At 40.2% G+C, this 22,861-nt stretch overlaps 1 long non-coding RNA gene across 4 annotated transcripts in view; it reads right to left on the bottom strand.

The window, feature by feature from the left end:
- Positions 1-22,861, bottom strand: part of LOC116579942 — a 93,260-nt gene that overhangs the window by 33,670 nt on the left and 36,729 nt on the right. For all 4 annotated transcript variants that reach the window (XR_004281471.1, XR_004281470.1, XR_004281472.1 and 1 more), the window contains exon 2: positions 16,033-16,151. This is a non-coding gene — a long non-coding RNA (uncharacterized LOC116579942). The remainder of the gene's footprint in view (positions 1-16,032; positions 16,152-22,861) is intronic.

Genomic DNA, 22,861 nt, shown 5'->3' with positions numbered 1-22,861 from the left:
AGACAGAAAAATACAAATGTGTAGGTTATTTGTATATATACAAATATATGTATATATATTTGTGTGTGTGTGTGTATATATATATATATATATATATATATATATATATATATATATATAATATACCTGGAATCTAAAACAGCCAAACTCATAAAAACAGAGTGAAATAATGGTTACTAGAGGCTGAGAGAATTACGGAGATGTGGGTTAGAGGTACAAACCTGTGGGGTGCCTGGGTGGATCAGTCAGTTAAGCATCTGCCTTCAGCTCAGGCTATGCTCCCAGGGTCCTGGGACAGGGTCCCATATTGGGCTCCTTGCTCAGCAGGGAGCCTGCTTCTCTTTCTCCCTCTGCCTGCTGCTCCCCCTGCTTGTGCTCCCTCTCTCCCAAATAAATAAAATCGTTAAAAAAATAAAAATTAAAAAATAAGTAAAAATTAAAGTAACATAAAATAAAGGTAAAAACTTGCAATAAATAGGTAAATAAGTACTGGAGACCTAATGTACAGCATAGCAACCATAGTCAACAATGCTATATTATATATTTCAAAGTAGCTACAAGAATAGATTTAATTGTTTTCTCCCCCTTGCTCCAAAAAAGGTACTTATGTGACATGACATGGTGATAATCATATTGAAATATATAAAACTATCAAATCAACATGTTACATTCCTTAAACTTACATAATTTTATGTCAACTATTAAAAAAAAAACTAGTTCAACTCCTTTATGTAATATGGCACAAATTCATATTCTAAAAGGCTAAGTGACTTGTCCAAGATCACAGGTTCAATTACAAGGGGACCTGATATTCAAAACTAAAGCTATGCAATCATACAATGCTGGGTATTCATGCTCTCCCAGGGAACAGTTCAGTATTTCTCCTTAATTGTCCTTCTACATGGTCAACCCATAGCTGCTCTCAAACAGAAGACAAATGTTTACACAATCTGTTTGCTCTTTGGGTGAGCTTTATAAAGCAATAAATAGACTTAGTAAACTTCCTAACTTAACAAGAAAGCTAATCCATTCAGTTGTCCTCATCTCTTTTCACTGTGGCCCGTCTGTACCTTAGGTGCCTTACTCAATAATTCTTTGAATTATAAGGAGAAACACTCTTCACGTTGACACCCCCTAATATCCAAAGAACTAGATGATTGAATTACCCGCTCTACAATAAATTTTTGCATCTGCTACTGGTACAATCTTACTAATTTCCTGAATTTCTGGATGCCTAGAGACTTTACTGAAATACATAGCAAAAATGGATGTTACCCTTATAATTTATCTGTAGATTTATTTTTCTGTATATTTATTTCAGAAAGGACTGATGTGTGCAATTTCCCCAAGGTTCCAATGAGTTTTTGACTTTTGGCAATATGGTGTTTCTAGTGTAGTTGATTAACAAAAGAACTAATGGAACTTTGAAGTTCAATTTGTACCACTAGCTTTTTAACTTTGTATTTTAAATTAATTTTAGACTTCAGATAAATTGCGAAATACGGCACCATCTCCACCTATTCCTCATCCAACTTCTAAGAATTTACAGTTGTACAATTATATGTAGTATAATTCAGACACATGGTATTGGTATACTACTATAAAACAGAACTTCCATCACTTTTTCCAATATTGTCTTTTATCTGCATCAGAATCCCACATTCTATTTAGTTTCTACTTCTCCTTTGGCTCCCATAATTGGTAACAGTTTCTGAGTCTTTCCTTGTCTTTTGTGATTTTGGTGCTTCCAAAGAGTTATGATCAATTGTTTCTCTGAAAATCCCTCAGATTGGGTTTGACTGATGTTTTCTCATGATCATATTGAGCTTATACATCCCACATACCACATAATATTACTGTCCTTCTCTGCATCATATCAAGAGACTTAAGATGCTGGTATCTTTTAATGGATGTTTAAAGACTTTCTTAAATTGATGTCTTGCTGTTCTCTCCTCCATAAAGTTTTAATACTTCCCTCTGTAGTTGCTAATCACCTTGAGGAAGATACTTTATATAAGTCCCACACTCAAATGTATGGGACTTACATTTAGCATTCAACAGTAGGTGTTGTTATCTCTTGTGATGTTTGTGTCATGCTGATTTTCTATTTCTTTTTCATCTATATAGTTAAAATTTTGCTTTAAAGGAAAAGCTGTTCTTTCTCCTCCATTTATACCTTTCATCAATTATTCATAAAAGTATATACTCATAAATATTGATTCTATGGATTATGATTCAGTACTATCATAGTTTTCTACTCTAACTGTTACAGCTTCAGCCAGCGACAGCTCCTTCAGCTTTTCCTGTGTGCTTCTAAAAAGCCCCATGTTCCTCTGAGCATTTCCTTACTTTTTGACACCACATAATGTTACAGGCTTGTTTTGTATTTTTCTCTACCTCAACCCTAGAATAAACACTCTCCAAGGAGCCCTTGCTCTTTTTTTTGTAAAGAAAGATACTTAGAAGTCAAGGTCTGGGCACCAGTTGTGTCCATTGTTACTGGGTCACCCCTGCTTCTAGGCCTTCCCAAAGGCAGAACTAGGCCGTTCATGTATGGGAACTAACCAACACATTCACACTTATCTACATTTCTCCATCCATCTGTAAGTATAATCAAAACCAGGAGTTCATAATAATATTTCATATTCCAATTCCAATATGTACATAAAGTAGTTTGAGAACTGCTAACCAATCCCCCTGTTAGGAAACACATTTACTAACTAGATGGCAGCATTTTCATGACATTCTTTTTGTCCTTAGCTTCACAGTATCCAGTCAAGATATTGTTTTCAAACTGATTTGTGTTAGTTCTTTTTATTTTCATCCTAGTCACATAACTCATTTGTAATACAGATAGGTGCATATGCTAGTGGTGTATTCCATTTTGGTGTCCTCCTACAGATGGTTTTTAAGGATACAAACAATGAGTAGTAAATAGTCCTAGAGATCTAATGCAGAGTATAGTGATATAAACAATATTGTATCATTATCAAACCTGTAAAGAAACCAATTCTTAATTATTCCAGCCACTAAAAAGAAACGATAATCATGCAACTGGATAGAGGTGCTAGTTTTTGCTACAATGACAATCATAATATATAAATGCATCAAATTAACATTTTGTACACCTTAAATTTACACAATGTTATACATTAAATATATTTCCATTCTTAAAAAGTCCTTTCCTACACTATGATTAAAAAGGAATTCACCTACATTTTCTTCTAGTACTTGCATGGTTTCATATTTGACATTTAGGTTCCTCATCTATTTGTAGTTGATTCTTGTATATGGTGTGAGATGGGACTGTGTCTGTTTTCTAAAGAGCTACCCAGTTGTTCCAGCACCATTTGCCAAAAGATCTATCTTTATGTTTCTGATTTAAGATGCCATCTTTGTCATATCCTAAGTTTCCATATGTATTTGGGTCTAATTCTGGAGTTTCTGTTCTATTACATTCATCTGTTTATCCATTCATGTGCTAGTAACACACTGTCTTAATTATCGAGAACACAGAGAATGTTTCCATCTCTCCTGGTGCTTACTCCCCCTGCATAGTTGTTCTTTTCAGTGTTTTCCTTGCCATAAGTGCATGTTATTTTTTTTTTCCATGGGAGCTTTAGTAGCAACTTGGCCAACTCCTTAAAAGAATTAGGTGGCGTTTTTATTGGGATTGCTTTGGTATCCATGACTTTGGATAGTATATTTAAAATATTCTGAGACACCATGAATGTGAGCCCTCAAACATAATCTATAAAGAAAAAATGACAAAACGGCACGAACCATTTAAAAATAACTTCTTGGGATGCCTCAGTGGCTCAGTCGGTTAAGCATCTGCTTTTGGTTCAGGTCATGATCCTGAGGTCCTGGAATCAAGTCTCACATTGGGCTCCTTGCTCAGTGGGGAGCCTGCTTCTTCCTCTGCCTGTTGCTCCCCCTGTTAATGTGCTCACTTGCTTACTCTCTCTCACAAAATAAATAAAATCTTTATTAAAAAATAAATAAAAATAAAAATAAACTTTGACAATAGAATTGATAATTGTGTGCTCAATATGGTAAGGCAGAAGAACTTCAAAAAAAATCAAGTCCTCCTTAGGGGACCCACTCCAGAGGCTAACTTCTTTTTAATGTATATGTACTGCCAATATCATTGAGACTTATGATTCTTCTTCCTCAGAATTGTCTTTTGAATTGGTCCCCTATTTCTTGGCCCACTGTCATTACCCTAAATCAGCTGCTTGGCTTTTCTCTCTTACACTTTGACAGCAAAATCCAATGATATGTTATGTTAACCAACTTGACTTGAATTTAAATAAAGCAAAAAAAAAAAAAAAAAAAAGGAAGAAAGAAAGAAAGGAAAGGAAACAACTTAAAGACTTATATTCAAATGCCAGACTTTCTGGGTTACTGCTCTGGCTCCCCTATGTGCTCCATGCTTATGTATACTGCAGCACTGATCAACACTGTTGATGAATTCCTAGATGGCAAGCACCTACAGAACTCACTCAGTCCTTTTAATTTCATTTAAATTCATTTAATTAATATATAGTGTTATAGTGTTATTAGTTTCAGAGGTAGAGTTTAATGATTCATCAATTGCATGTAATACCCAGTGTTCATTACAGCACATGCCCTCCTTAATGCCCATCACCCAGTTACCCTATCCCCTCATCTCCCCTCCAGCAACTCTGTTTGTTTCCTATAGTTGAGTCTCTTACAGTTTGTCTCCCTCTCTGATTTCATCTTATTTTATTTTTCCCTCTCTTACCCTATGATCCTTTGTTTTGTTTCTTAAATTCCACATATGAGTGAAACCATGCTAATTTTCTTTCTCCGACTTATTCTAATAACCTCTAGTTCTATCCACAGTATTGCAGAAGGTAAGAGTTCATCTTTTGATGGCTGAGTAATATTCCATTGTGTACATATACCACATCTTCTTTATCCATTCATTTGTTGATGGACATCTGGGCTCTTGCCATAGTTTGGCTACTGTGGGTACTGCTGTTATAAACATGGGATGCAGGTATCCCTTAGTATCACAACATTTGTATTGTGGAAAACCCAAAGACTCCACCACAAAACTGCTAGATATCATCAACATGGAAGGATATAAAAATCAATGCACATAAATCAGATGCATTTCTACACATAACAATGAGACAGAAAAAAAAAAAGAAAGAAAGAAATTAAGGAATCAATCCCATTCACAGTTGTACCCAAAACCACAAGATGCCGATAAATAAACCTAACCAGAGAGGCAAAGGATTTGTACTCAGACAACTATAGAACACTTATGAAAGAAATTAAGGAAGAGACAAAGAGATGGAAAAACATTCCACGCTCACAGATTGGAAGAAAAAATATTGTTAAAATGTCTATAGCACCCAAAACAATCTACATATTCAATGCAATGCCTATCAAAATATCATCAACATTCTTCACAGAGCTGGAACAAATAATCTTTAAAAATTTTGGAACCAGAAAAGACCCTGAATAACCAGAAGAATGCTGAAAAAGAAAACCAAAGTTGGTGGCATCACAATTCTAGACTTCAAGCTCTATTACAAAGCTGTGATCGTTAAAACATTAAGGTACTGGCTTGAAAGAAGACACACAGATCAATGGAACAGAACAGAAAACCCAAAAATAGATGCCCAACTCTATGGTCAACTAGTCAGCCAGTCTTAAACACAGGACCCAGCACATAGCACAGTCCCCACAGCTCTGACCAAGGGGACTATTATGGATGATAATAAGAGATTAACATAAAATGACCTTGGTCCACAGATATGTCACTAAAGAGAAGTAGAAAATAGACTTTAAAAGTATGTTAAGGACAATAAACCAGAATTTCCCTTGCATGTGTAGGGCAAGAACAGCAACACAGTGCTGTGCTTCATGCTTGAAGCCTAGTGGAAATGATAACAGATGGCAGTCCGAGAATACAGTTTATCAATTCCTATCTTGCTCACATTTTCTTTAATACAAAGAACAAGGTCACTACTAATCTCTATTTGGTGTTACTGCAAATAGCAAGACAGCCCGTTCTCAAGATACTTGACAACAAATGTTGGAAATTTGTCATAATATATATGTTTTATTATATATAACATATATATAATATGTAGGATTTAAAATATATATAATTGTATTAGATAATATATAGTGTATATTATGTATCTTATATATAATATGCTAATATATAGTGTATAACACCATAATAAATATTTATATATGATTTTAAGTATTATCTGATTATATATAATATATATGATGTGCATAGTACATATTATCAGCATAAATATACTAATCTATGGGGACTACACTTTGAATGATATTTCTCAGAGCTGTGCAGAGAACATACTGCCCATCCATACAGGTTGACCGTAACAAAAAATACAGGATGTTTTGAGTGGAAAAAATAAAAATGTTAAAACAGTAACGTTACCAACTGTATGAGAGTTTTTATCTACATAAAAACTTCTCTGCAAGGAGGAGCCTGGTGGCTCAATGGGTTAAGCGTCTGCCTTTAGCTCAGGTCCTGATCCCAGGGTCCTGGGATTGAGCCCCACTTTGGGCTCCCTGCACATTGGGCTCCCTGCTTGATGGGCAGCTGTTTCTCCTTCTCCACCACTTGTGCTCTCTCTCCTCGCTCTCTCTCTCAATAAATAAATAAATAAGTATTTTTTTAAAAATTTCTACAAGAACATCAAAAAATGTACTATCTTCGTTTGGGGATAAAGAAAAAGAAACAATCTTTAAATTGTTTTAAAGAAGTTTAAATTGTTTTATGAAGTTTGACACTTCATAATCTTTTAAAAAACATGTGAATATAGTATTTGTTCAAAATAAATACAAACACATACGAATAGGCAGATTCATGTTTCAAGTTAGAGTGTGGAGGACTCACTGCACGTCTTCGCAGAGGTGAGACTCTGATGGTGACCATCCCACCAACAGATCCTCAGCAAGTGCCTAAAAAAAGTCACATGGAAAGAGATTGGCTCAACCAAGTCAAAACCTTTAGTCAACAGGGATAAAAACACTGCCAGGAAGCAAGGCGAGTAAGCTCTAGATGGCCACTGCACATATCGTACCTACAGTCACCAACACTATGACATACTACAAAATTTGTTAAGAGGATTAGTGGTGGGGCACCTGGGTGGCTCAGTGGGTAAAGCCTCTGCCTTCAACCCAGGTCCTGATCTCAGGGTCCTGGGATCTAGCCCCACATCGGGCTCTCTGCTCAGCAGGGAGCCTGCTTTCCCCTCTTTCTCTTAGCCTGCCTCTCTGCCTACCTGTGATCTGTCTGTCAAATTAATAAAATTTAAAAAAAAAAAAAGAGGATTAGTGGTCACGTTAAGTGTTCTTACAATACAACTGCTAATAATCAGTTTTTTACTTATTTGTTTTTAAAGATTTTTTTTATTTTGGAGAGAAAGAAAGCACATGAGAGGTGAGGGGCCGAGGGAGTAGGAGAAAAAATCTGAAGCAAACCGCACTGACAGCAGAGCCCCATGTGAGGCTTGATCCCACAACCACAGCATCATGACCAGAGCTGAAACCAAGAGTGAGACACTCAACTGACTGAGTCACCCAGGTGCTTCAGAAATAATGTTTTTATACTAAGAAACAAATGGCCTGGCCAGTTCTTGACTTCTATTTATGGACCAAGACCAAAAAAAAAAAAAAAAAAAAAAAAAGGTTAGCAGTTCAATCCCAGGGAAGTCTTCAGTTTGAGAGCAAAATAAGAAATCTGACCATGTAATGCATAGAGTAACCAGGCCCAGAATATGCTAAAAATGAATTCAAGTTTAAAGAAATAATACAGTTTATTAATTTAGTCATGAAATTCATGAACTTTCCAATGTACTCATATAAGCCAAGAGCTGACAATATGGCTGGTTGAGCAGCTTTCAGAGTCACGGCAAAAAGCGGCAATTTTCAACTTTAATGTTTGTGGGCCCTGCTTCCAAGCTTGCAGGGAAGCTATACTTTTACCAAGGTCAGAGTGACTTCAGCCAACTTCAAAGAATGGGCTCTGTTTCTGCCCTGAGCACTGCTTCATTAGCAAATAACCTAAAAGAAATATTTCAAATTGAATATAAGAGGAGGGGCACCTGGGTGGTTCAGTGGGTTAAGCCTCTGCCTTCGACTCAGGTCATGATCCCAGGGTCCTGGGATCAAGCCCCACATCGGGCTCTCTGCTCAGCAGGGAGCCTGCTTCCTCCTCTCTCTCTGCCTGTCTCTCTGCCTACTTGTAATCTCTGTCAAATAAAATAAATAAAATCTTCAAAAAAAAATAAATAAGAGAAAAAATCTCCGAGTTCCATTCTCATACCTCCAACGTTTGCAATCTTGCACATACTAGAAGCATAAGATGAAGTCTGTTGCCTTCCGAAATGTCCTTATGTCATAAGGACATAAAGGACGAAATGTCATAATGATGTCTAATTCTTGATGTCACAAAAAGCACATACAACCCTGTATAAAACATTCCTTCTCTGGAGAACCCTCTTCTTTGCAAAGATTGTGTACCCAGGGCAGCTCTCTATACTTAAGCTCAAATAAAACTCCCATCCTTTTATTTTTAAGGTTTAATTTATGCATTTATTTGACAGAGAGAGAGAGAGAGGAAACCGGAGGTGGTAATGGGTGGCAGAGAGGGAGGGAGAATCAATCTCAGACTCTCCCCTAAACCCAACACAAGGCTTGATGTCAGGACTGTGAGATCAGGACCTGAGCTGAAACCAGGAGTTGGATGCTTCACTGACTGAGCCACCCAGGTGCCCCTCATTTTTTTTTTTTTTTAAGAAATTCTGACGTTTGCTCCTTTATTGATGACAACTGCTAAAGAGCATTTTTCAGAGTGCCAGTTTCTTAAATAGCTGATGATTATCAATATGCAACTCACCAAATGTCATTATTGGTGGTAGAAGGGACATGCTATTCATCACATAGCAGATGGTTCATGTTAATTGCATGAAGGTTTATAACTCAGCTTTCACCCCTTTCCTTCCCCAGTCTCCACTTTATTGTACTTTGCTGCAGGAAGTCTATACATTTTTGTTTGTTTGTTTGTTTCTAGTTAATCATATTAGCAGAGTTCTGGAAATAAACATACTTTTAGACTCTAGGCTCATTTATACTCTTGAAAGCAGGAACTATAACGTATATGTTAAAGTGTAACCTGGGGGGGGGGGGCGCCTGGGTGGCTCAGTGGGTTAAGCCTCTGCCTTCAGCTCTGATCATGATCTCAGGGTCCTGGAATCGAGCCCCGCATCAGCCTCTCTGCTCAGCAGGGAGCCTGCTTCCCCCTCTCTCTCTACCTGCCTCTCTGCCTACTTTTGATATCTCTCTCTCTGTCAAATAAATAAATAAAATCTTTTTAAAAAATAAATAAAAAATAAAGCGTAACCCAGGGAATTAAGTGTTGAAGGGGAAGTCTACATGTCTCCCCTACACTCTGGTGTATAAAATCTAGGAAATTCAGAGTTCCCAGTGTGCAGCATGGGGTGCTAAGGGATCGGTTTGGACCATTTGCAGGAACAAAGAGTAATACTGTGGACAGGTTTCTGACCTAAGCTGCTCTAGAAAATTTGCCTTTGCCGCTTGTTTTGTCAGTCTTTAGGATAGTGGAAGAGCCAGCTACTGGAGAGAAACCTGCGAAAGTGCTCTTAGAAAATCCTTGTAGATACTCCTCCTTCTGAATCAAGGAACAAACCAGAGTGTTCATTCCTTGATTCCTTTGGAATATGGAGTGTTGTGTAGCAACAGTGTATGATAGGATATCTGTCATATTTTAACTTATAACAGTCTACTCAAAGATCTCAGCAGCATCATGAGCTGGAGGGATAGTACTTGCTATTCAAGGGAATTTCACTATCAAGTCACAGAACTTTACTATAATACTGAACAATCATCCCTTGATCTGATTGTAAGCACCTGCATCTTTTAATTCCAGGAATTATGAAACCATGTGTACTTTGCACCCAGTTTTTTTTTCTTTCCTGAAATGTGAGGAAATATCCGAGCTATATATGTACGTAGGTCTAGAAACAAGTATTTTCCTAAAGGATTTTTGCATACCACCTGAGGCTTTTTTTTTTTTTTTTTTTTTTTTTTGGTCAGCTCACTGCATGCAGGTGAGCAGGTAAGTACATGCATGCAAGGAAAGAGAAATAAAGGAAATCATTTACTTCTAATATACTTTGAAGTGCTGTAATTACACTTATCTTGAATGTATTGAACAAAGAAAGTCAAAGATAACCTAAGCCCCAAACCTACTGTATATAAATCAGAGCCAATGATCTCTAATAAGGCATAAAAATGTACATACCATTTCATTTTTTTTCTGAGCATCTGTTTTAAACATAACAGTATGCTACCTGCTGTGGGGTACCCAACACTAAATTATTGGGCTCCTTTCACTCCAGGGGCTCCCAATGGGCAAGAGAGGGAGTGGTACAACTGCCTAAGCATGTTTGAATCAAAGCATAATGGAATGTGCTCTCGTATCAGAAGATCCTATAGAATCAATCCAAATATATTTCCACAAGGTCATGTTCAAAGTCATTCACATGAAATTTGGGGTTTTCCATTTTAGACACAACAAGTATGACCAGAGCCCCAACTGGATTTGACTTTGGAAGTAAAGCACCTGTTCCTCTTTCAAACTTTACTGTCTCAGGGAATGGCACCCATCACCTAATCGTCTGAGCTCCGAAAGTAACAGTCAGCCTTTGCTTTTTCAACTCCTACTTCCAATCCTTAAGCCAGCCCTCAGCACTGCCCTCCAAAATATATATCCCAAATTAAGCCTTCTCTCCTTAGCTCACATATTACTACTATGACACAAGTTACAATTATTTTTTTACCAGAATTTCTACAATACCTTCGTTATTGGTTTCAGGCTTCCATCCTTTTTTTTTTCCCTCTACAATCTCCACCCAGCAGTCAAAGCAACTTTTTAAAAACATGAGTTGGCCACCTAGTTTTATAAGTAAAGCTTTATTAGAACACAGACATTTAAGTATTGTCTATGGTTGCTTCATGGTGCTAACCCTTTTTTAAAAAACACAGATCAGATCAGACCATCTCCCCCTCCAAAAGAGTTCAATAGTCCTTCCTCTTTATACTAGGAAGAAAACTGAAATTTTTCCTTTAGTCCACAAAACCCCACATAGTCATAATACAACTACATTAAATAAATGGGAGTAAGTCACACTGGTTCATCCACTTTGTTATCTTTTCTACACCAAGGGTGCCACATACAAACAGTGAGGCATGTACATCTAAAAGCTCATTATTAAGGTATTAGGGGAATTGTTGAGATGAGGTAGACATAACATAGGCATTAGTGTGACACAGACTAGGCTTTAATTCCCAGCTTCAATAAAGGCTCACTGAATTCCATTTTCCATTTGCCAGTAGGAAAAATGCAATTTATCTCAGTGTGCTAGAGAGGACTGAAAGAGATTATTTATGTGAACACACTGTCACACTGATTTTTACAAATTTTGGTCATGTTCTTCCTGGTCCAAACACTCTTCAGTTTTTAACCTGTCCTCAAACAGGTCCTTGATATTAAAATTCCAACTGTTGCAATAAGAAAATACAAGAAAACAAAGTACATTTTAAATGTTTCATGTCTCACACGTAAATTCCTATTTTCCTTTTCTTTTGTTTCTTTAGCCAACTGAACCATTTTCTTCCCCTAGAATCTACATCCTTTATGGAAATCAAACACTCCTCTTGACCAACCAGACTAGATGTAGTTATTAGCTAATATTTTTACTTCTAGAATTGTTTGTTTGTTTTTTAAGTAAAGCCTGGCAGATGCAGTAAGAAGCCAACAGTCTTCACTATTGCTGTGGATCCAAGCAAATGCCTTTTGATGATATCAATTTACCTTATGATGCATGGAAACAGGAATATTTCTGCAATACCTCATCTAGGGAGGCTCATTAACTTAGCTCATCTTGAGCTCTTAGTCAAGAAATAGAGTAGTCTGGTAGGAAACACTTCAAGTTTGTGAACTTGGTTCTGATTGTTTTAAGACAGAATTCTAGAAAAGACAGTCCGCTGTCTTTGGCTTACCCCCATAGAGTCACATGGCCCCGTCACTTCATAAGCAGCAGACCTTGAGATAGGATTTAAATGCAAGTAGTTTATTTGGGACAGAATCCTATAACACACCAGTAGGGGATGGAGAATGAGAGAGGGAAACAAAAACAGTCAACAAAAGGCAATATGCTATTGGATGTAACTGGAGCTTATTATTACCACCAGGAGCCAGGCTACCTCAAAGTTATCCCCCTGAGGCATGAAGGAACTGCATATTTACAGACTCCAGTAAATCACTGCCTGATGGCTGTTCTCTAGGGGTAGTAATTCTCTGACACCCTAAGCCAAGTGTACTCAAACCATCACAGAAGCTCATAGGCAAAGAGAAGCAGAAGCTAACAACTGGAAATCTGGCTCATATGAATGTTAATGAGAAGAACCAATGGGCTGTAAGAGGGACATAGACAGAGTCTTTCACACAGATAGGCTAAGTCACCAGACCCTGTGGGGTCCATGCAATTACCCACTTGAATGTTGAGGCCAAGGCTCAGAAAGAGATGGGGACAATATCAAGACTAGGAATATTGATTCACTCATCAAACATTAGTTGATGACTTACTACAAAAGAGAGGACCTAGTCCATCAATAAAACATGTAGAATCCTTACTTTGCTGTCTTTCCCCATGCCCTTCTGCATACCCCACTCTCAGCAAGCCAGGTTTGTCCACAAGCACATGCATCCTTACAGAGACTGCTTGCTAACTTTCTCCCCTAAAAAGACTTCTTTTCCTATTAGGCTCACCTCAGCAAACTGTATCCCTGTAAAATTTTATAAAGATCTCTACTATAGCTTACCAAGGTGTACTTCATCCTTTCATGTCTATCTGCCACCACCTGGTCTTGGCTCCAAGGGAGCGCAGAGACTCTAAAAACCCAGCGCAGATAAATGTTCAAAAAAACTTTAATTGCACAGAAGGAAAGTACAAGAAAAGAAACAAATCAAATCAGAATAATGGCATTGTACACAGAATGGTAGAACCTATTTATAGACATGGAAATATGTTCACAGAATATTACCTTGAATATACACATAAACTAAGAAAAAGTATGGACAGGTAATATACAACCACATTTTAACACCGAACTTTGTCTTTGGTTTTTTAATATTTTCTAATTTTACTTCCATGAAAGTATATAAGCTGTATAATTTAAAACGTAGAAAGATCTTTAAGGCTCACTGATGGCCCATCAGGTTCAGACCAATTATAGCTTTCAGATTTCAAGGCCAGAGAGGGGAGCCAGTGAGTGAGTCATCAAACAGGATCCGAACACAATAGGACTTGGAAACTGAGGTAGCTCCTAAGTCTGATAGGGACCTTCATCTCTGACTTAGTTCTCAGAATGGGACCATGTGGGACTATATAGGGGCTGGAATATGAGGCTGGGGATATAGTAAATAAAAGGCCAGATGGGGCCATTGGGGCAGGGGGGGTTGGCGATGAGAGTGTTCATGGCTTCCTGAGCCCTAGTGTCCTGGCCTCGTCCTCAGCCCCTGCTTTCCAAACTGAGTTATTGATTGTCTATAGAGCATCAAAGCAACAAGGCTTGGGAGATGAAATAACCAACATCTGAGGGATCCATTTCTCTTTATCTTAAAATCCTAGAACAAGTAAGCGATCACCTTCTTCCAACTCCTCATTTTATAGATGGGAGCATCAAACATCAAAGAGGACCATTTTCAACAGGAAGCCACTATTTCAATAAACATGCCAGCTTGGATAGACTAGGGGTAGCTACTAGAAGTGCTCTTTGAGGATTCTGAGGTCAAAGTCAGACTCAACTATAGAAGATTTGTGGTTGCTTAGTAATGTCTGCCATGGCAATGGCTAAGAGGTGGCCCACATGCCATTTTCTCCTTAAACACTTTGCAGCAGCAGGATGATCCGGCAATCATGGCAGAAGGCACTCACTGAAGGAAAGTGACATGGCACTAAAGACAAGTTTTCTAATTTTGTAATATAAGAAAACCTATACACTGAAAGATGAAATGACTTTGTCTAAGTTAACTACAATGATAAGCAATAGATGATAGATTCCAATACCAATCTGTCTGACCCCAAACCCATGTTCTTGAACCCTGTGCTACAGGTTCTTCGTTGGCTGTCCTTGTCCACCACCCACTCATGCTACCCACTCCGCTCTGACAGCCTCAAGACTCATCTGCTTCTGATTTCAATACCCAGAGGTGTTTGTCTCAGACACAAAAACATGACGTCCCAAGTCAATCTTCTCTTTCAGGTCCAAAGTTTGCCATTTTCTGAACCTTCACCACTGAATCTTTTTTACATGTCATTTGGCTCCAGCTCTTCCTTTCAACTTGCTTGATTTATACAAATGTGGGAGAATGACTCACAAGCTACATGAAGACAAACCCAGCTGTGTGCCAGAGATAATTATTTCAGAGTAATTAAAATGATCTATGGGCTGCCAAATTATACACCAAAATGTGATTCCACACTTTCTCCCTTATCTGCCTCGTTCTTCCTCTGCCTGTCAAAAGAAACTGCTTGCTAGGGTAGGGGCTCCTCAGCCCTAATACATTAATCATCGCTGCTCAGCAGCCTTATTAGACGGTCATCTTCACAGGGAGACTTCACAGCTTCAGAGAAAAACTCCGGTCTGAAATCAGGGAAACCCAAGATGATCACTTATGCCACTTGCTGGAGGTGAGCTCCCCAGAAAGGCATCCCAGGCATCTAGAACCAAGCAGAACATCACACAGCAATAGGAGCGGTGGGGAATAAGGAAGGAGACAGAAGAGATGGGGAGGAAGGAAGGAGCTGGGTCTCAGTAGAGCTGCTCCTCCCTAATCCTCTGCACCCACTGCATACCTCCTGTTTTAGCCCCTCAATATCACTGTGTCAAGTTCCCCTCCAACCTAGGTCAGGTCCCCTCAAGTAGAGACTCAGAAGGAGATTCTGTACACATGTTTTATTGTAAAAGTGCTCTCAGGAAAACCTACAGGGGCATGAGGGAGGTCGGGTAGGGTAAGGGAAAAGCTAGGCAAAAATGTACTTTCAGGAAAGATTTCAGTCTGGTCCCATAAATTGTATCACAGAATTTGAGCTATTCAAAGTAACAGTGCGAGGGCTGTGATATGCCTTCATCCGTGAGTCACTGCTCAGGGCCACTCCTGTGAGTGAGTGATGAGGGGGAGGCTGGGGAGTGGGAAGGCATGCACCTCCTGGCTTAGTTAGCACTCACAGCAGCCAACAACCTCAGCAAAGGAGTCAGGTATGAGCCATTTGAAGCCAACACCCATAACACCTGGGAGAGGGGTGTCCTGGTGAGATAAGGGACATCTGGGTGGGACACTCACAGCACCTGCTCCACTCTCTTATAGTATTTCATGGTGTTGGAGAGAATGTCCAACCCGCCAATGATATTAAATTGGCAGTCCTGAAATGGGTTTATGGTCCCGAAAACACTGACTTCAGAGATTATAGAATCCCAGGGAAATTGTTTGCAAAATGTCCATATACATGAAATTGACAGGGCACAAAGAACATAGGTCTCATCATATTCTCTGGAGTGTATCTGAACTCCTGGGTTCTGAAGTTCACCTGTGAATTTCCTGAGAGGAGACTGTATCGCTAATTCAGCCTCTTCCATGAAGCCTCCCTGACTCTTCCCTTTTCATCTGGTGCTTACCTCAGAGGCATAGTTGGGGACCTGGGAAGGGGACAAGGCTACTACTTTACATCTTCCTAACATAATAACTGTTCACTTGAAAATAGGGATGATAATTAAATCTAAAGTTTACTGAACACTTATTATGTGTCAGTTATTTTTCTATATCCATTATTCATTTAGTTTTCAATCCTATCCCTCTGAGTAGGAGCTATCATCTTATTTTCTCATATCAAAGATTGTAACACTGAGAAATTAAGTCACTTGCCCCACCTCTCAGAGTTAGGAAGTAGTGGAGTCAGAATTCAGATCCAGGCAGTCTGACTCCAGAACAGCAAGGATGTCGAAGGGAGCCATGCAAAATATGTGGTTGAACCATCACATTCTAAACCCTGAAATAGGAAAGAAGTTACACGAAGTCAGTGGCTTCTTAACGCGCTGGTCTCCCCATTAACAATGGCCAAGCCTCCTAAGACACAGTAAGTATTCCAGAAGCACTGGTTTTATAAGTGAATAAATATCTCTATCTTAACATGCCTTCATATGTATATATGAAGCTACATATACGTATGTATATTAAAATTATAATATTCTATAAGTGAATAAATATTTAACTATTTAAGTTAAATGAGATAAAGTGAATGTCAAAAGGTCTTCCTCAGTTCCTAGATTTCATATGTGCTCAAGTAGTGGTCATTTCCTTCCTATAAAAGTGAGAATGTTCTTGTTGTCCTTTGTTGTGCCAGGCCCATCAAAGTCTCTCAGAAAATACTGCTACGCACCATAGTTAATCAAGTGAACCAAACGGGTATCGGAAAGGGGAAGAGGACACCAGGAAAATGAGAGGGAAGGGAAATAGTGAGGAGAGAAAGAAGAAATCCAACTAAAAATAGTGGGGCGGGGCCCCTGGGTGGCTCAGTGGGTTAAGCACCCACTAAGGTAGGTCAGGTCATCATCTCAGGGTTGTGAAATAGAACCTGGTGTGGGGCTCTGTGTTGAGCATGGAGCCTGCTTAAGATCCTCTCTCCCCGTCTCCCTCTGCTCCCCTGCCCCACAAAATAAAAACAGAGAGAGGGGAGAGGGGAAGAAAAAGCCAAGCTTCTACTACTAGCAGGGTACCCAGTACATCCAGTCAGCGAGAGGCAGCTGACTCGGCTGCAATTAGATTGGAAAGAGACCAACGGAGCTTACATCTGTAATTGGATTTTCCAACGCAACTCCAGATCTGAAAGGGAAAATGCTCTCCGGAACTGCAAAGACACTGAATGAGAACGCGTTTCTTGCCCTTCTGTAAGCCCCTCTCCGCAACCCCCTGCATTTCCACCAACCCGCTCTCCACAGCTCTTCTCCTCCCCTGGTTTTCAGCATCCTTTAGCACCACAGCACCACCTACCGTCCCCAACGCAGACAGGAAGAGCATGTGCTGGTTAGGAGCAGAAGGAGAGTTTAACATCACCAGCAAGCCCTGGAGAGGGAGGACACCATTCATCAGTCCTGTGACAGGCCCGGCTGAGGCCAAACTGCCACTCAGCACTTCAAGTGGCAGGCTCTCTCCCCTCCCCTCTTTAGGACCAAGACCCTCCTCCACCTAAAGCATTTTCTCACAATAAATGAATAAGTCACATGGAAGGAAAGTCTCCCAGGAAATTGAACACGGGCTAGCCACAGAGTTTCTTATATTTGCACTAGGATGACTTGTGGCTAAAAGGAAAAACTGCTTGTCAGAGCTAATTACTCTAGGAAGTGACCCAGCAGGCTGATGTGCTCTCCATCTCTAAGAGCACACAGACAAAAGACCACCACTGTGGAAAGACTGCATTTGGCTGTAATCATACCCATCATTAGAAGATGAGTTATCCGGATGCACATTGTTTGCTGAGCTGGAGAAGTCAATCCCTCTGCAGCTACCGTGGCTAGGATCATTCTCTTCGCAGGTAGCTGCCCACTTACACCTTCAAAATACACGCCTACCATCACGTCCACCTGGGACCTACAGGTCAGCCAGGAAAATGGTGATTATGCCTGGTATTTCCCTTTTCTGCTTAGCTCAAACTCACTTTTTCCATTCTGCTGTGTGATGTTGGTCTGGGAGTCTGCAAATGTTTCTTAGGTGCCCTTGCTGACGACCTACAGTTAGGTTCTGCTGTGAAGGGACTGGAGAATTGCAGGTGACTCCCTCCAGTGTTCAGCTCATACTGACCTTATTCCAACAACATCAGATAGCTCCTGTGTCTTTGAGAATTCAGGGCAGTAGACCCACAATATTCCCACTCTGGGACCCCCCCAAGGGGTCTGAGTACCAGATACACAGCAAGCCCCAAGTCTGAGTACCAAGCCCTAAGCACCATGGCCGCTCCCCCTAGAGCACCTAGCTCTTGGTAGCATTACTTTTCCCCTAGAACGGTGACCACTTCGTGCAGCTACCACTTCATGATACTTAGATGTCCCCTTCTCCTTTTATTCTTCCACCACCACCAAACCAACCCCCTGGGTTGTCGCCTCTCAGTCTGAGACACCTGGAATGCTTTGGGTCTCTTGATTGATACAGTATAGGCTTCACCATGACAGCCAAGAAGATGAAAAGGCAAGATGGTTTTTGAAGACCAAGAACTGGCTTATGACTGAAGATGAAAAGGCAAGATGGTTTTTGAAGACCAAGAACTGGCTTATGACTCCTACCCATTCTTTCACTAGATCTTAAAAGTTCTCACCACGAGAAAAAAATTGTTTCTACAGGAGGTAATGGATGTTAACTACACAGTATGGTGAACATTTTGCAATATACACATACGTCAAATCAGTATGTTGCACACCTTCAACTAATTCAATGTTATATGTCAATTATATCTCCATAAAACCGGGGGGGGAAGATTGCTTGGTATTGGTTTCATTATTTTTTAACCACCATCAACAAGTGTCCTAATGAGGGAGTGATTGAGAAAGAAAATTCCATATTCTGGGTTGATTCAAGGAAGCATCAGCCTAACACTGTGAATTCCTGGAATGATAGCAGAGAGATGAAATTCCAACCAGAAGAAGTCTCAGCCATGAGATCTCTCATGAGTCAGACAAGAACACAAGGGACAATAATGCTACATGTCGTCACTGCCCAATATATGCAACATGCTTTGCATGGACAACCTTGAAAGGTGGATATTACAGTCTCCACTCTGCTGATAAGGAAACATATCTCAAGAAGTTTAAAGGGAAGGGAAAGGTGCTCACAAAGTTAAAAAAAAAAAAAAAAAAAAAACTTGCCCCAAATCCTAGCAGTAAGCAGTACCTTGACCTTAGTCTAGCTGAGTGGTTTCAGAATCCATGATCTACCCCATTAAGATCATCTGACTAAAAGAGTCAGAAAGGCCTCTAGAAAGACCAACAAGGTCCCAAGCTAAGGAAGGAGCACATTGTCCAGAAACAAACACAGAATATGCTTTGAACATATATTTTTTGTATATCTCAGAACACATATGCTTTGAACATATTTTTTGTATATCTCAGAAACAAACACAGAATATGCTTTGAACATATATTTTTTGTATATCTCAGAACCTTCAGGTATGAAGGGGTCATACGCAGCAAGGCTACGGTGACGTCTCCGCAAACATCAAAGAGCTTAGGTATTATAGACTCACACCTCAGGTCCTCTCTCTCTTTTCAGCTCTGAAGAATTCTAATAGAAGAAAACTCAGTAGGAAACATGGCCCCCCTAAGACTCTCCCCACCAGGCACTCAACAGCCTATTTTAACTGACCCCCAATCACCAACTTCACCACTAAAAACAGATGCTATGTCCTATGCACAGAGAAAACTGCAGCCTGGTGTCACCTGTATGAGAAAGCATGTTGTAACGAGCCCGGGGCAATCATGGGCTATGTGTGTGCATATTAGAGATTCATTCTGAGTGTTCAACTGAACAAAGTAATTGACCATTGTTAATAAAATAAGCAAGCACTTCCTGTATCATAATTGTCTCAGCTAAGGCTCAGTTCACTAGAACCCATCAGCCTCAGTCTCAAAATGAAACTAAAAAGTCGGGGACACCTGTGTGGCTCAGTTGGTAAAGCGTCTGCCTTCGACTCAGGTCATAATCCCAGGGCTCTGGGATCAAACCCCATTTCAGGCTCCCTCTAAGTGGGGAGCCTGCTTCTCCCCATCTGGCTGCCTCTCTCCATCTGGCTGCCTTTCTCTCTCTCTCTCTATCTCTATCTCTGTACAATAAATAAATAAATAAAATCTTTAAAAGAAAAAAGAAAAAAGTCAGAGAGGCCTCTAGAATAACAGAACAGCTGGAAACAGGTCCCACAGAACTTGGGCTGTACCAGAAATCCAGTTGTGGCCATACAGGGAAGTGAAGGGGGGATTTACCAGACAGTCTAAGTCCATCTTGATTACCTGCCTACATTGGCTTTAAGGGACTATTTTACGAAAACTTCATCATGAAATCACTGTGAAGGAGGCCTCCCACCCATGACCTCCTTTTACTCTCCCATCAACTTAGTGAAAGAGACTTTACGGCCCCCCAAGGAGCACAGGCCAAAAAGAGAGAAGCAGCCTAACCCTGAATGCATTATAAAAGGTGACCCCTAACCAGAAACACTGAAAGGACTTTTATGTTACACCATTAATGTGACTAACCCTAACAGGCCATGTATCCTCGACAGAGAAATTCCCAGCCCTTAATCCTTCTCCTCAGGTACCTTTCTGAAAGCTGCAATAGGAACATAAAAGAAATAGCAGAGTGGGTCTAGAAGAATCCTTCTGGAGGTCCCCCTGGGTGAGCATGTCGGGTCAGAAGCAGTGACCACAGCTTGGCTGTAGAACGGGCGAGCACTTTGGAACCACGCCACGCTAGATCCTTTCAATTAAATAATGTGCCACTTCGAAAGCATGCTGAGGAGAAACATGTCTCACTTGACCTGTCAGTCACTCCCTTTTATTAATAACAGACTGTTTGTGCTTTGACTGCTGTCCTCCCGAGAATCAGAAGGAACGCTGACATGATTTGGTAGCATTTCAAGGTCAGCAACATCTCAACAGTGGGTGACAAATATTAAAAAAAGAAAAAAAAAAAACCATAACACATACTCCCACGGACTGGCAGCAAGAGCAGAGGAACAAGAAAGAAAATAGCACTCAGGTGACATCATACCTGTGCAACCAAGCCCCAGTGTGCAATACTGGTGTGCACCACTAGGGATGGCACCTGAGGCACAAGGTGGCATGAGAATGAAGTTCCCATTGTTTTTACTAAGTATTTTTGTAGCTGTTGTCATAAGGGTGATGCTGCCACTCTGACAGATGAGCTTGAGAAAGCAGGAGCCTGAGCCTAACAGAAGTTCACATCTTGCCCAGGTAAAGTCTGTGGAGGGCATTCCCGATTGTTGGCCTTTTCTCATCGCCTGGTGAATTAGGAAAACAAGCTACTTCCACCTGTAGCTCTGCCATCTCCTCAAAGTTCCTGGGGTTCCCCTTCCAGTGGGCTAAAGGAGTAAATGTGTGTATGATGTACACCCACTTCTTACCACTGTGGGCCCAGCAGGGACACTGCACTTCCACTCACACTTGACTGGCGAGATCTAGTCTTTAAGCCACATCTAGAAAGAACGGAATCTGGGAAATGTGGTCCCTGATGGCGTAACGCCAGAAACAATTCTATACCATGGACAGACAGATCAAAATACTGGAGGACAGCTGGCTGCCTTTACAAAAGACAGTGGGCCTTCTGGAAAACAGCATGGAGTTTCCTCAAAACATTGAAAATAGAGCTACCCTATGACCCAGTGATTGCACTACTGGGTAATTACCCTAAAGATACAAACGTGGTGCTCCAAAGGGGCACATGCACCCGAATGTTTATAGCAGCAATGTCCACAATAGCCAAGCTATGGAAAGAACCTAGATGTCCATCAATAGATGAATGGATAAAGAAGATGTGGTACATAGATAAAATGGAATACTATGCAGCCATCAAAAGAAATGAAATCTTGCCATTTGCAACAATGTGGATGGAACTAGAGAGTATTATGCTGAGCGAAATAAGTCAGTCAGAGGAAGACAATTTTCATATGATCTCCCCGATATGAGGAAGTTGAGAGGCAACGTAGGGGGGCTGGGGGGGGAGGAAATGAAAAAAATGAAACAACATGGGATTGGAAGGGAGACAAACCATAAGAGACTCTTAGTGTCACAGAACAAACTGAGGGTTGCTGGGGAGAGGGGGGTAGGGAGAGGGTGGTGGGGTTATGGACACCGGGGAAGGTATGTGCTACGGTGAGTGCTGTGAAGTGTGTAGACCTGGCAATTCACAGACCTGTACTCCTGGGACTAATAATACACTATATGTTAATTAAAAATTATTTAAAAAAAAAAAAAAAGACAGTGGGCCTGGACTACTTCTTCCAAAATGCAAAGTAAATTTACTCTTATATAAAACATAAGTCATGATTCAGTGCAAAGGGAAAATTATGTCTGATAATAACACAGGTACTATATGATAGACCACAATTTTGAGTGAATGAAATTTAGACAACTCAAGAGTAGATAGAGTACTATGTAAAACCACAACAAACAGGAAAGAAACAGCCTTCTTGCTATTAATAGAGATGGCATTTTTTTTTCTTCTAGTTTTCTATCCTCTTTAGGACAACCCTAATTTTTTTTTAAAGATTTATTTATTTGACACAGAGCGCGAGAGAGAGGGCAAAGCAGGGGAGCAGCAGGAAGAGGGAGAGGGAGAAACAGGCTCCCTACCGAGTAAGGAGTCTGATGCCAGGTTCAATCCCAGCACCCTAGGATCATGACCTGAGCCAAAGGCAGATGCTTAAACAACTGAGCCACCCAGATGTCCCAGGATAATACTAATTTCTAAAGACATATTTGGGAACAGCATTTCAGGTATGTTCTTAGAGAAGCAACTGGCTACTTGATCCTATCAGCAACAGGTAGAGAAGGGACTCCCTCTCAAGGACAATATTCAATATTCCCTGGGCTATTCAGGCTGGTAGAAAGAAAACACTGATATGATCTTCAAATATGTCAAGCGCAGGCCCAGGGATATTCATAAGAAAAGTCTTACAGTTGCATTTTTTGTCTACAGACA

The sequence above is a fragment of the Mustela erminea genome, chromosome 1, assembly GCF_009829155.1.
Source record: "Mustela erminea isolate mMusErm1 chromosome 1, mMusErm1.Pri, whole genome shotgun sequence".
Lineage (NCBI taxonomy): Eukaryota > Metazoa > Chordata > Mammalia > Carnivora > Mustelidae > Mustela > Mustela erminea.
Note: the sequence above shows the minus strand (reverse complement) of the source record. Positions and strands in the feature narration are given on the sequence as shown.